The sequence below is a fragment of the Drosophila sulfurigaster genome, chromosome 2R (assembly GCF_023558435.1).
Source record: "Drosophila sulfurigaster albostrigata strain 15112-1811.04 chromosome 2R, ASM2355843v2, whole genome shotgun sequence".
NCBI lineage: Eukaryota > Metazoa > Arthropoda > Insecta > Diptera > Drosophilidae > Drosophila > Drosophila sulfurigaster.
Window position 1 is genome coordinate 12016034 of NC_084882.1, and position 14697 is coordinate 12030730.

The 14697-nt window shown below is 37.6% G+C and overlaps 1 long non-coding RNA gene across 1 annotated transcript in view; it reads left to right on the top strand.

Moving 5' to 3' along the window:
• The window catches only part of LOC133838658 (uncharacterized), a 30473-nt gene extending 20108 nt beyond the window's left edge, over positions 1-10365 (top strand). Inside the window, exon 2 of the long non-coding RNA XR_009893966.1 lies at positions 10145-10365. This is a non-coding gene — a long non-coding RNA (uncharacterized LOC133838658). The remainder of the gene's footprint in view (positions 1-10144) is intronic.
• Positions 10366-14697: the final 4332 nt, after the last annotated feature.

Sequence of the window (14697 nt, forward strand, 5' to 3'; positions counted from 1 at the left end):
ATTCAAATGAATTTCATTTCTTAAATCATCGCAGATATCGACACCAAATTTAGTTATAATCAAAATATATGGGTAACTCACTGGTAAATGTCGCGTGAACATCTTTAGTTAAAAAAACATAAACTAAAAGCATTTAAAAATAAGTGGATTAGCACTATTTTTAGAGCTAAGATTGATTTTAGAAACTTGTTCTTTCGTTTTTCCTTTTCTTATTTTTAACATTGTTTCAAAGTATGTTTTTTGTTCACTGAAAAGATGGTCACATCCGTTAGAGAATTATACTTATATAGTATTGTAAATAAAAACATATATTAATAAAATGCAAATCATTTCTTATTAACAGTTAGTTTTAGACTTATAAAGGTAAAACCTTTATACTCTCTACACCAATTAATATATTAAATTGCTCACTTCTATAAATAAACTCTTCTTTACTACTAGTTCTTAAAATAAAGAAATGTGCTCTCGAAATAATTTTAATTGTAAAAAAATATTCAGTGCAGCTTTTTGCTATGTGAAAGGCGAAAGCAAACTCGTATACAGTTTTTGCATTTCGCATATCCTTTGTGAAAAGTGTCAGATTGCGTGGTTTCGTTTGCCCATACGCTCAAAGGATCTGCACACAATATGGCATATCTTGACGGCCCGCGTGTGTGTGTGTGTGTATGTGTGCATATACTGTTGTCTGGCACGGTTAACAGCATGCAGCTATACAGCTGATTATGCGGCATGAAAAATGGCCAAAAAGAAGCCAAATCGAGCCGCAGCGAGAGGCGTTATGCGGGGCAAGGATATTTGCATGCATTTATCGATATGCTCATTTCGATGGTTTTTAATAAATTTGGGATTTATGCAGAGTGCGGACTCGAAGCAGGCTCTGACCTGACCCTCAGTGTCCTTATGTCGTGGCCCGAAGCGCATTCAATTAACAGCGCACATAAATTTACTTTTGGCCGTAATAATGCAGCTGAGTCCGCTCCAAGGATATGGTCGAGGCGTGTTTATTTAAAGCAGCGCATTTATGCATATGGAACATATATTGGAAGCGAGGCGTTGCGATGCGATGCGATACGATGTGAGAGGTGGCGAGGTGGACATTTCATTTCATAAGGAAGCAGACGGCTTAAGTTGCGGCTCATAATTTATTGGCCGCACTCTCGGGAGGGAGCACAGCATCAAGTTTGGTTGTCTCGCTTTTTTGTGTGTGCCCCAAAAGAGAGAGAGAGCGGACCTTGCTCACATTTGAAAATGGCGCTCTAATTACTTTAAGCTGCCAGACGCTTGACCAGATGCGAACAGAGATGTGGCCAGACACACACAAACACACACACAGAACAAGGACTTATCCCTCATGCCATGTTGGGGCGGCAGCCAGTTGCCCCATGGCGATTATTGATGTTTGGAGAGTCGAGTATAACTAGGAAGGTGAAGGGATAGGGGTAGGGGTCAGAGTAGGGGGAGTGGCATTGCCTGTTTGGCAATGATCCTTTGTAGTGGAGAGCCCAAATGCGTCTATTAGCTGGCCGCACATGCCGCAAGTCTTAGCCTGGCTCTCAACTAATTGCAATATGACATTGCATCCTGTTGCTTGTCGCTGCAGTTGCTGTTGTTGTTGCTGTTGTTGTTGTTGGGGGGCGGTGCTTATCCTTGTGGTCATCAACATCCTGCCAGCGCTGTCATGTCGAGCTCAGTATCCTCTCTCTGCCCCTCTCTCAGTTGAGCAGCGTTTGACAAGCTGACAACGTGCAAGGACGCCTGCTGCAAGCTTCATGCTGCATGCCGCATGCCGCATGGGCTGATGCCTCCTTCCGTGGGCTGCATTCCTCGACCACATCCTGTGCATGTTTGTGCATGCCTCGCTGGCAAGGACATGCTAAATTAAAATGCAATAAAAGCGTTAATGAATTTGTGCAGTTTAGGCAGCAGACAGACGATAGACGAGTTGAGTCGAGAACCTAGCCAAGTTAATGAAGTGCTCAGTGTTGGCCAAGAAACAAGCCATGTTATTGTGTAGGGGTTAAAGGGCTTCAAATGGGGTTAAAACCGTTGTTGTCGCCTGCTTGCTGTTAACATGGCCTAAAAGTGCCGTTGATATTTCAATGTGTCGTCATTTCTGACATCGCTGACTAATTCCCTCCCGCTCTGCATCGTTTAAAAACACACACAAAACAGCCCAATCAACCAAAAAAAAAAAAAAAGAGGAGAAGCAGCTGTCAACATTGTCCTTCACTTCCTGCTGCCAACTCCCGTGACACTCGTGATGGCAACCCTTTTCAGCGGTTCCACTTGATACCCAAAAGGTCAACGAGACTGGGCACGCGGGGTCAACGCATCGGAGAGGGACTTCTGCCTAATTTAGTGGCGCACAATGTCGAGGATATTTAAAGCAAATGAGCGCACATTAATAACGACAACGAGGACAACAAGGATCACTGTCTCGCACTCCTTAATTTCGTTTTTGTTTTCTTTTTTTTTTTGGCATTTTTATAACTCCTCTTTCTCTGCTTATAACAATTTATATGACAGTGTCATTAGTTCCGTTTATGCGGCAGCTGACAGGCCACGCGATGCAGCGATAACAACGAGCTTCGAATACCCTTTCATTGCTCCACGATTGATTTATGTTGGTCTAGATGGTCAACTGTCAAAGATCTGTCCGTTCAATAGAAATACAAATACTTCTAGGGAATCAGATAAGTTTCACACTGACAAAGTAATAGAATTCATTAAGTCAATCTTAGCAATCCTTTAAAAAACATATAAGTTGTGAATAATCTTAAATATTCAAAGTGGACAACAAATGTATTCATTTCTTAAGATATGATAAGATTTGTATAAATAAAATATTTATCATTTTAAAAAGAGTTATTATTGTTAACGTATGGTGAACTTGACTTATTTTTTTTTTGTATTATTAACTTAAAATATATAATATGCTTAACACTAATATTTACAGTTGTATTTTTAAGTGCTTTTGACTTTAAAAGATTTTATATTAAGATTCTTTTATATTTTTCTTTCAACTAATACGTATAACAAAAAAACAAAATCAATTTTAATGTGACTTGTATTAAGTAGAGCTCTCTTCTTATTATTACCACTAACATTTACTATTATTATTTACTTCATAGAATTTATAAGTTCATTATTAAACATTTTAAAATTAATGTATTTTGCGTGTAGAATAAGTTTTGTCATTTTTTCAATATTAAAATATATAAAATAAACCTATTACTAATACGCCTTTTTATCCAGAAACTTCACATGTAGTGAAAGAAATAGTTCCACTTACTTACATAATGGAAGCTCCAATAAGAAATATCAGCTAATATATAATTTGTATTTCTAGTTTTGTTGCATTTGTTGGTTAATGTTCAATTCGAATACAGTTATAAAGAAGTGTAGCATTTCCAGATCTAATATACGATCACTTCGCCTGCCGTTTACCTTGCAGCTAATCTATTCGGTTGAACTGGCTAAAAGCTTTTGTCTCAGCCTTATTTCATTATAATGCCTCGACAATTATTTACATTACCCGCTCGGGTTTCAAATATGTTTCATCAGGGAAATATGCATATATTAATTATGGCGGCACAAAAAGCCCATTCCACAGCCAACACAACAGCATTAACAACAAAAACAATAGCGAAAGCAAAACGCGCACAGTTGAATGAGTTTTTCTCTCTCTCTCTTCTCTGTTTTATATACTTTACATATATTTCGTTCGTTTTACAAATTGAAAAAGGGACAACAAAGTGTCATAAAAGCGAGTGAGGCGACAGCCGGAGGATACTTTTATTTTTTTGTTTGGCGTTGCCGTAATGCATAATCAGGTTTAAACAAAAAATGACAACGGCGACAATAATAACGGTCGCAGAATGCCAAAGGACAAAGGCAATCAGACAGGCAAAAACTCAAAAAAAAAAATACAAAAAACACATAAAAAATTAACGCTTGCAATGCGGCTGTAATCAAATTTAAGCGAGCCGCATTCTCCGTTCTCCATTCTCCGTTGTCCTTTATCCAGTTCGCTTATCCTACGGCAATAAGCGGGCTGATAACAAGCTGGATTCTCAATTGAATCTTCGCCTTCTAACAAACTGCAAAACATTAAAAGATTCCTGATTTCAACCCTGCGAGATGCAGGTAAGAAGGAACGTAACGACGACAACCTGCAATTTGTCATGGACCAGGCTCATTTCATAAAATCCAACAATTACACACCTCGCACGCCCCAATCGTGACTGTTTGGGGGGGTTCATGTGTTCATCCCCCGGCAAAAGCATTGTCAATTATTAAACTTTGCATTACAAATGAAAACATATGTTGAACAAGCGAGCGAGTGAAACTCTCTCACACATATGGAAGCCATCATATCCGATTCCGGCCACCCCAAACTCCCCCCCCCCGATTCGATCCCCATCCCCACCCAGCTAAGGGTTGGTGTCAGTTTAGCATTGCACGTTGAAAATTAAATGTTTCAAAATGAAATTCCTCAATTGCAGTGGGCAACAACCTTACTCCAGACTCCGTTCCCCAAGCAGCTTGCAATAGACCTGAAAGCAATAAATCCTGTCTAGCCGTAGCAACCCTTGCGCAGTCCCCATTGCACCCCTTCTCTTTTTCCGATGTCAGTTGCTTTTCAAATTGCAATTAAACGTTTTACAAAACCGCGCTGACCGGTCGTCGTCGCCTGAGAACCCAAAGTCATGGTGCTTGTGTGTCTGGTCTTCACAGACCAATGTTAGCAAAACAAAACACAGCCTCCCCGCCCCCAACTATAACCCTGGGCTAACCCCCAACTTAAAATCGAAAACTTCTGGATCAGCCCTAAACTCCAAATGCATTCACACGGCCTTCGGTTTGACCAACGTCGTCGTCGTCGTCGTCGTTGGTTGTTGCGTTATTTCCGCTTCCGTTGTTGCAGCGTTGCCACGCTTTAAGAGTTGCTTGACGTGCCCCTTGCCACACTCCACTCCCCACTCCCCCCTCTCTTTAGCACTCTTGTTGCCCTGGCAAGTCTCATTGACGCCGTGCTTAATTGCGTTTGTGTTTGCGTCCGCACATTGAACGCATTTTTGCACGTGCTGCCTTCTTTGGTAGCTCTCTCTCCTTCTCCCCCTTCATCAGCACCCCTAAAAAGCCACGCAACCTTCACTAAACGTGCTTCCTTGCTACATATTCAATTTACAATTTCACAATTTTTCATTGCCACATTTTAGACTCCTGAGCTCGTGTTGGCCATTTTACCATTTTGCCAGCGCAATTGGCAATTCGCTGCGGTTTCAGCGTGTGCTGCAACCCTGCCCAACTACCCCACACTCCCCCTCTAAACTACCCTCTCATTGGGTTAGAGCATTTCTAGCGCAAATAATTAAAAACTTTGCCAACTTTGTGGCTGCGTCGACTCTTTTCATAAATTATTAATAACCGAGCACTCAAAATGCAATTAAATCTTGGTCAACTTGTGGATCGAGTGGGTCACATTGCGTTGCAATGCGATGTTGCAACAGCTGTGAGTCGCGAAATGCAGCAAATTAAAATTCCAATGCACACATCCACACACTCCATCCTGTGTGTGTGGTCTAACCGCAAGGACGCGCATTAGGTAAGAACTGTGAACAGTGAATTTGGATGCAATAGCTGGCTAAGTGGCTAAAAGGGGAGAAGGCAGCACAGCTGACGCCCTGATGACAAAAGTGTGACCCAACAGGACATTTGTTGCACCGTGAGAAGAGGGAAAATCTCAACCGAAAGGCACTCATTATAATGCTTATAAAGCAAACACCTTCGTATTCAAAGTGTTAAGGAAAACCCCAATGAAAGTATGACGAAAATGATAACAGGAAGAACCATTTATTAATTTATTTATTTATAGCTTGATCAGTTATCGTACACTAAAGAATAAGACGAATGCATTGTAGTTGAATACGTTATAATTATCTGATTAAAATTTAATAACTGAGATGATTAATCTTTTTAAACACCGAAGAAATTCCCAAATGAGAAAAAACAGTGTGTCCGAACTTTATTAAACTTCTTCACACATATGCATATGAATTGTGATATTCATAAAATTCATAATTTATTTAAAATGCAACTGGTTTCTTACCTCGGCCGATTACTTTGGCAAAGGGTAGGGTATAACCCTTTAAAAGGATTCCCCTCACATTAAAGAACCCATTTCAGTTAAATTTATTGACAGCAATGGCTAAGCATTATTCATAATTGAATGCCTGGAGTTTTTCGCTCGGTGCATCACTAATTTAGCATGTAAGCTGTGTGCCGTGTCGCTAATAAAATTAAAAAACCATTTTAGAGTCACAACAAACTAAGGGACATCCCCACATGGATGCAGGATACAAGTTTTTCCACTCGCATGTAGCTGTTGTCTGTTGTATGTGGGGAGAAAAAGAAAAAGCACAACAAAATCGTGTGACAGCTGGCAGCAGACACAGCACCTAAGGAAGGAGCTGGAGAAGGAGAAGGAGGAGATGGAATGAGGGTCATAAAAATTTCATTGGCCATTTTAGTTTGAGCTGAGGTAACAGTTGGTTAATGACAGTTAAAAGCCATTTGGCTAAAAGTTTTTTGCATATTAAAAACATATTTCGAGCGAACAGCGCAAGCCAAATTAGTTCTGGCCAGCTCGTGACTGAGCCAAAATCAATCATCCAATTAGGCTAAGGCGATTTTTATGGCCATGCTGCCAAACGACGAGCTTTGATAGTTTTGAGTCCTGCTGACATCCTGCAGAAGACCAAAAATCCAGCAGCCGTCGAGTCTGGCCATTAAATCTAATCGCATTAAATGAGCAGGCTGTCAGAGACCCCGTCGGACCTTTCGAACTCCCGAATACCGACTACTGACTACCGACTCCCGACTGCGGACTCTGAAAAAAGAGGCGAAATAAGCGACGACAACAATCCGCTGACAGTTAACGCAAATTTATCGATTGACGATTAAAAACGGGCACAACAAGGGACGCGTCGCTAGGCGACATTCCATTCCATTCCTAGGGTGGTTCTGGATCCAGCTCTAACAACTCTCCCTCTACCTCTCTCTATCGCTCAGCTGGACTAAAAACGAAAATCACAGGAAATTAATTACAATTACGCTGCACGATAAACGCTTTTCATTCTCTGTTCCAACTGCAATTGCGAGCACATCCCTGGGCCATGTTAATGGCTCAACAAAGGAGCAGGACTCGACTGCGGTTGCTGCTGGTTTACTGTCCTCGCGACTTATCGACACATCGTCAACATTTTTAGCATTTCAAATGTCCGAATCAATTGTGCTTCTGCTTATCTCCCTCGCTTCTCTCTTCCACTCTCCCTCACTATCACAATGATATTGTGGGTTACACCACGATAATCGAGCTATAGCTTAAATTGTGCTTATGATCAGAGTAAATTGTTTGGAAAATGCCTATAAAATGATAACACTTTGCCGTCCACAAAAGCAGCTTATGAACAATATTATTTATTAGCTAGTTTAGTTTTTCAACAAAACAAAACCTATTGAAGTGGAAATATGAATATGCATTTTATATTATCTGACTTTTAAATGTAAATGACAAATTGCGAATGTTAGAATATTTCGTTTTTTATATATTTGATACTTATAGAAAAAAAGTTCAATATGTATTGATGTGGAAATATGAAAACATATTTTAATAGATTAAATTATTAGAGGAAAACATAATGATAGAAATCATAATTTAAAATGACAAAATTCCGTACATCTAATGCAATATTAAATTAGGAATGACGAACGTAATTTTTTAATGTACTTGTATAATATTATTTTTATGACCTTTTTTATTATATAGAAAAATAAATTATTATTTGTCAGTGACATGTGTGTTGTGATTTTTTAAAAAATTGAAAGTTAAGGGCTTTTTTCAGCTTAATAGCCAAAAACAAATATATTCAATATAATATTCAATTAGGTATTTTAAAAGTGCCTCAGAAAGGACACACTTGATTAACCATCTCGTAAGTGGAAATGACAAAGTTTAATAGAAATTTAGGAATGTTTAATTTTTGGACATTATTATTATTTAGAAAAATAAATTTAGTTTTTAAGTTTTTATCACCACCATATATATTTCAATGAATATTATATTTATACTTATTAGACAGAATACTAAATTAAAAGTAAAGGACTTTCTTAGAGAACTCATTAGCTAAAAGCTAAAAAATCAATAAGACTAATGCCATATTCAATTAGTTGTGAAGTATTTCCCACATGACGAAAAGTTGCTCATAAGTGACTCACAAAGGACGCATTTGATTCACAATCTCAGATAGTAGACATGTCTAACTAGTTTTCCTAGACAGTATTGCGTGTTTCACGAAGGTTTTTTAATATGCAAATCCTATTGAAAATGCAAGTACCAAGCTCAGTGCGTGACTCAGTCAAATTGCTTAAAGCCACAGCAAAATGAATCCTATGGTAACCCTGCCACAACTTGCAGACAGATCAAAAAGTTAAGGTCTAGTGTGAAGCTTCGAGCAATGTCTAATGTTTCCGGGTACATCAAAGTGCATAGCCCGAAATGGAATCGCAGCTAAAGCCAATTTAAATATCCCACATATGAAGAGAAGGTCTCTGTTTACTCGAATTCTTGTTAATGCCGTCAGTTTTTTAATGTATTTAATATTTGCTTAATCCTCTTCAAATTATGCACACTTTCTGGCCTTTATGCACAATAAACCAGATCAGACAGTCGACTGAAGGTGAATTCCACTAAAATGCCCTAAAGCATGTGAGTTTTGTGCGCCTTTGAAGCGCTCATTCGAATACAAACCGGTAAAGTGAATGAGTGTACTCAGTGTATACATACATATGAGACGATTACTCGCCCCGAGAATGCCGAGAGCTGGGCGAGCGGTAAGCATATCCTTAAACATCCTCAAACATGCTTTTAATTTTGCACATTAAACGTAGTTAATCCTTGAACGCCCTCTTTTTTCGTTTCGTTTCGTTTCGTTTCAGTTTATGTAAATAGGCAGACCACGTTAAGGGATCAGAGTTTGGGTTATGGATGTGTGGAAGTTGTGGAAGGAAGGGTGAGCAAGGTGACGTGTTCAAGGGTTGTCATTATCAGAGTTCGTCGCGCAAAAACCTCACTTAATGTCGCGTTGCATTAAATAATTGTTTCTGGGCTTTAGTTAAAATACATTCACTCTATGACCATTTAGTAGCCACCCCCCAAAACAATCCCCTTCAAAAACAGAAATCAGCCAAATGCGACGTGACATGAAAATTGCATTTGGATATCTGTCTGTGTTTTATTTCTCTCTCTCTCTCTTTCTATCTCGCTCATGCTTGCAACTTTTTGTGCTGTCTGTGCATTTTTAGGGTGACCATGCCATATGGTTTGGCATCTTATTCGGCATTTTGCACCCCGCCCGCTGCGCCTTTTGTCTATTTATGCATTTCACCGCGAAATAGGATTAAACGCTTATGTAAAGGACCCAATCAAAGTTGCCCAGCGCACACCTTGTGACGTCTATATCGCATCGAGCACATATGCCCCGGTTCCCTCGCCATATTCGCTCCCAGTCAGTTGCTGCCCGCAAATCCGCTTTTCAAATCCTATCAACGGAATTCTTTTTCCTCCTCTCTCTCTCTCGAAAAAACTTTTGTCGCTATACAAAAAATTCCATTTTCAATTTGGCAATTTCTTTGCCAAGTAGTTTTTGTGTTTTTTTTCTTACGTTGTTTTTCGAAAACCGTTGCATACTTTACTCCACAGCAACTTGACCATTCTTACGCCTTATAATTTTTGATGTCTTTAATTTGTCTTGCCCCCAACGGCATTCGAGGCAATCGTCTGCCTAAGCCGCAGCAATTTTTATTATGACAGCCACAATAAAAACAAAAAAATAAACACGAAAAAAAATTAAGTGAGTGTTTGTAAACTCGATGGAGTTCGACTATAAAATAACCTAGCTAAAGATTAAGAAAGAGAACTACAAATTTAAGAAATATATTTGATTACAATAAGTTTAAGAAAGATTAAACAACTCTAACTATTTTTAATTTCACATTTTTTGCAGTTTTATTTATGCTAAAAATACTCGGTTTTGCTTAAAAGTAATCTAGCAACAAATAACCCTCGATTCTCTATGTACAGGGTATGCAAAAAAATGAAGCACCGCCAACAAGTTGTAATACAAATTTTGTGGTCCATTTTACAAAATGAAAGTTAAAAGAGAGTGAGAGACACGTTCTCCGAATGAAAGAGAGGGCGAGAGCGAGAGAAAAGCAACAGCAACAAGCATGAAAATTTATGTAACGTAAAAAATTTTTGATGATGTCCTTAAATCAAAATTTAAATAAATTTTCTAAAATAAAGCAGCGGGCGATAAGTGGGCGGTTGACTTGAGTTCAGTTCGAGTTTTTATTTCCCCATCTCCAAATGGCTGCGCTTTCTCGTTATATTACTTTTGTGCCTTTGCCTACCACACACATACACACACATACGTATCTCGTATTTATTTTACTTTTCGCTTCTTTTTTATTTGCACGCCGAGAATTTATTTGTGGCCTCCGTTTATTTGGCATTTTGCATTTGAATTTGGCCCCTCGCACTCATAAGACTCGTAAAACTTGGACCTGAACTTGGACTTGGACCTGGATCTAGACTTGGACCGGGACAGGAAAATAGAAGTGGAAATGGGAGTGGAACTGGCCAAGGAGCATTGTAAAATCCGTTGTCTCAGCCGCTTTCGACTGTTGTAAAAAAGAATAAAACAGCAGCAAAAGCAGCTGCATAAAAATACATGAACTCATACATTGTGTATATCATAATATATCACGGCAGATTGCTTTGGCTTTGGATTTAACTTTGGCTTTGGCCCTTGCATGTATTTATGATTTCCCTTTATATTCGGCAATAATTTTCATCTAATGCCAGATATAATTGCATTATAAAAAAGCTTTCCTTTTCTGTTTATGCGCGTTTTGTGGTCGCACGTGGCAATAGATTCAACTTATGGGTGACACCTTATTATTGTTTTAATTGCAAAACAAGTTCAAATTTGTTGCCAACTTTGTAATTCACTTTTGAAAATAAAATCATTTAAATTATATATGATATATCTGCATTAAAGAGTAAATTCGGATCTTCAATTGTAGAACTTATGTTTAAATGCCTTTTTGAACAATACGAAATTACAACATTCGTCCTCTCAAGATTTATAATTGGTATTTCAACTCATTTACTTTGATATCATAACACAAATTCATAACTACAATACTTACAAAACTTGCAATCAAATAAAAATTTTTGAAGTCATTTAAGAAACACTATCATATAGCAAAAACGGGCTGCTGATATTGGATCTTAGTTGCTTTGGTTGACACTTTGGTAACATATGAATTGTACTCCATGGTATATTTTGAATGCATATCGATATAGCAATTTTAGCCTTTAGTATATTTTATAATATTTTGGTATACTCATTTGGTATATTTTTATAATAATACTGAACTGTTTAACTTTTACACACTTGTCTGTCGCTTTCCTACTTGATGAAACCAAAACTATTAGTTATAACATTTGTCACAACTTTTTAGAAAACATATTCATTCCTGTATTGTTTGCATTGTCTACTTTATGCTGAATTTTACTGAATATATTTTCTGCATAAAGCTTTAAATACAGTAATTTGTCTTATTTACTCTAGCATATGTAATTGCATTCATGAAAATCACGTATTTTAAAATAAGTGTGTTCAATAAATAAAACTTTAGTTTTGATAAAGAAACATTCATTACCTTAAAAAAGTCTACGAAAAGCAATAATAAATCAGAAAAATAAGTGAGCTTGAGTTAATTTTCCAGCCCGATAACAAACTGTTGATCCCACGCAAGTAAAACAGACAAAAAAGGGCCAAGAATCTCAAACTATTTGGATACACAAATAGCCAGTTATTCAAATGTTGCAAGTTCACAACCAGACACACACACTTGAAGAGTGTTCGATATACGGTTCATTTGCGTAAGGGAATCTCATAGAGTCCACTAAATTCGTAGTCGTAAATATAACCCAGCGAGCTCTTCAGAAATCGAGTCAATGACTCATAAAAATGCCAAAAATATGCGCCCAACTGGGGGGTAAGTAGTTGCTAGATGGTTGGGGGAGTGGAAGAAGCATAGCTGAAGGTCCTGCGTATTCTTTGGAGCAAAGTGGGTTCGCTTGTTTATATTTTGGCAGTTTTCAAAGCGCCGAAATATTGTGGTTTATCATATAAAAATAATAAAATTTGCATAATATCATTTTGAAATGTGCCTTGCGCCACTTGCGGACGTCCAGCTGAGGTCCTTTTGGCCGGCGGCGAGTGCTCGCATATTCGCATATCCTTTTATGCGATGATGAAGCGAAAGTGTTGTGAATTATGGGCATTAGTTGCGAATGGACATGAAATTGGCTTCGAAGCTGCCACAAAAGAGTTAAGAGCAGGGAGAAGACTTGTGAGTATTGTCAGCTGGGTGTTGAGGGAGGGAAGGGGAGAACGGCAGCTGTTGATCAAGTGCCTGGATAACGCGGCGTATCCTTGACGTCGTTGTTGTTGTTGTTATTTTGCTTTGTTCTGATTTGGGCGGGAGAAGGATTAACTTGCAAACAGCTGCGGTGGCAACTCGCCTGAGGAATGAGCACTGAGACCTGAGACCTGAGACCTTACGACTGTCGCCTGTCGCCCGACACGCGACTCACGGCATGCACGTCCTGCTTGGGTAAATACACAAGACAAACACACACACACACACTCGCACTGGGACTGAAGTAAAAGGATTGCCGCGCCCTGTGTCAATAAAAGGCAAGCAGCCACGCATTATCCTTGCAGGTCTCCTTTTTGTGCGATTCCGCTCGTGCGCATAAAATCATTCGATGCGTCGTCAATCAAAGCGAAAAGCACTTTTAACTCATCTCATCTCAACTCCTCAACTCCGTCTGACGTCTGGCCGTCTTCCTGCCACTTGAACTTATATCCCTATTGACAAACACTCAACGCGAGTCAACTTAACGCATCTTAACTCATCAGACATGCAGCAGGATTCTTAATGCGCTGTCCCCCATCTCTTGTCTCCTCACTCAAATGCACATTTTGTTTATTTTAATTAGTGCAAAAGCAATAAAAAACAGCAAAAGGCATTATGTGGATGCTTTTTTATTTCACTCGCAAGTTCTTCTTATCAGTCTTTTAAGTCTGGGCCACCAAATTGAATTGGCCTCTGCAACTAAGGGTAACTCAAGGAAGACAATCGACAGCCAAATTAGCCAGCAGGCGAGGTAAGAGATTGCCTTGGAGCTTATTAAAGATGCAAATGAGAAAAGTCGTATGCCAATTGAAAGAAAAGCTCGTAAAATATTCAAGTCGATGGTCGAGAGAGTAAAAAGTCAAACTGAAAAAAAAGAGCTGAATAAATGTAAATGCAATAATCAAAAGTTGAAGGATTAAGAACTTCTGATTGCATTGATATCTGCAACAATGCTTACTGCTGATGGCAGTATCGATGAGAATTAAAACCAATAAATCATTTAAATTCGAGCAGGGTTAATTAATCTCTGAAATTGTGATAATTGTCTATAAAAAGCAAATATTTTAATGGAACAAGCATGCGATATACGCGTTGCACATTAAATTTTAAAGTATTATATGTTATCAAAATAAAAAGTATTTTAGGATTATTTAGTATTATAATATTATATATAAGTTTAATTTGTATATTTGTATAACTTAATAGGGTGTAAAGTGTTTTTTTCTGTTAAATTATTTTTCTAAGGGAAACATTTTTAAAGGATATGCTATTGTTAAATTCTTTGCTGTATATTCACTATACAAAAATTCGAAATTAATATAGAAGAAATTGAAAAGAGGATAATATAGTTTTCTTTTCATTTTTGCTAAAATGGTGGCCGATAATGATTTTACCCGTTGATATTAAGGTAACCCCAACAATCCTTGATAAGGCTAAACTCATCTTTGGCAAGTTTCTACAAATTATTTACAAACAGATAGAGTATAATTCAATGTTTATAATAATAATATTTCAAATATTTCAATATTAAAATTTAGTTCTAAATGTGAATTTGCTTTTTAATTATTTTGCAGAATATAGAAAAACATATTTGCGACGAATAAAAAATATATGCTTGGTGGAACTTCTTATAATAATCCTTGTCAATATGACTTTTGTAGTATATTTTTAATTTTTATTTCATATATAAATATTTAAAGAAATCATTAATTTCATTATTTTCAGAATTAGAATATTGAGTTTATAAAGATGAAAATAATTTGCTAACATCTAGAAAAACAATTAAAAAAAAATTTTCATTGAAATTTTCCAGATATTTTATTTCATAGTGCTATGAGAAAAATTTGCGCTGACTGCAACATAGGATATAGAATAATATTGTAAATAATTACAATTTGTGCTTTATACATTAAATATTATTTTACTGGCATCTATAGCAACTATTTGCAATAAGTATGATCAAAAGCATTATTCGCTAGTAATAAAATGTAAATTGCATCTTTGAAAGAGCATAAACAAAGTAGTGAGAACATTTATGTAAGAACCAAGACCCTGCTGACTTTTCTTAAAGATTATGGCCATGGCCAAATCGAAACAAAAACCGCGAAAAGCGAAACCAGAAACAGAGGCAGAAGCAGAGCT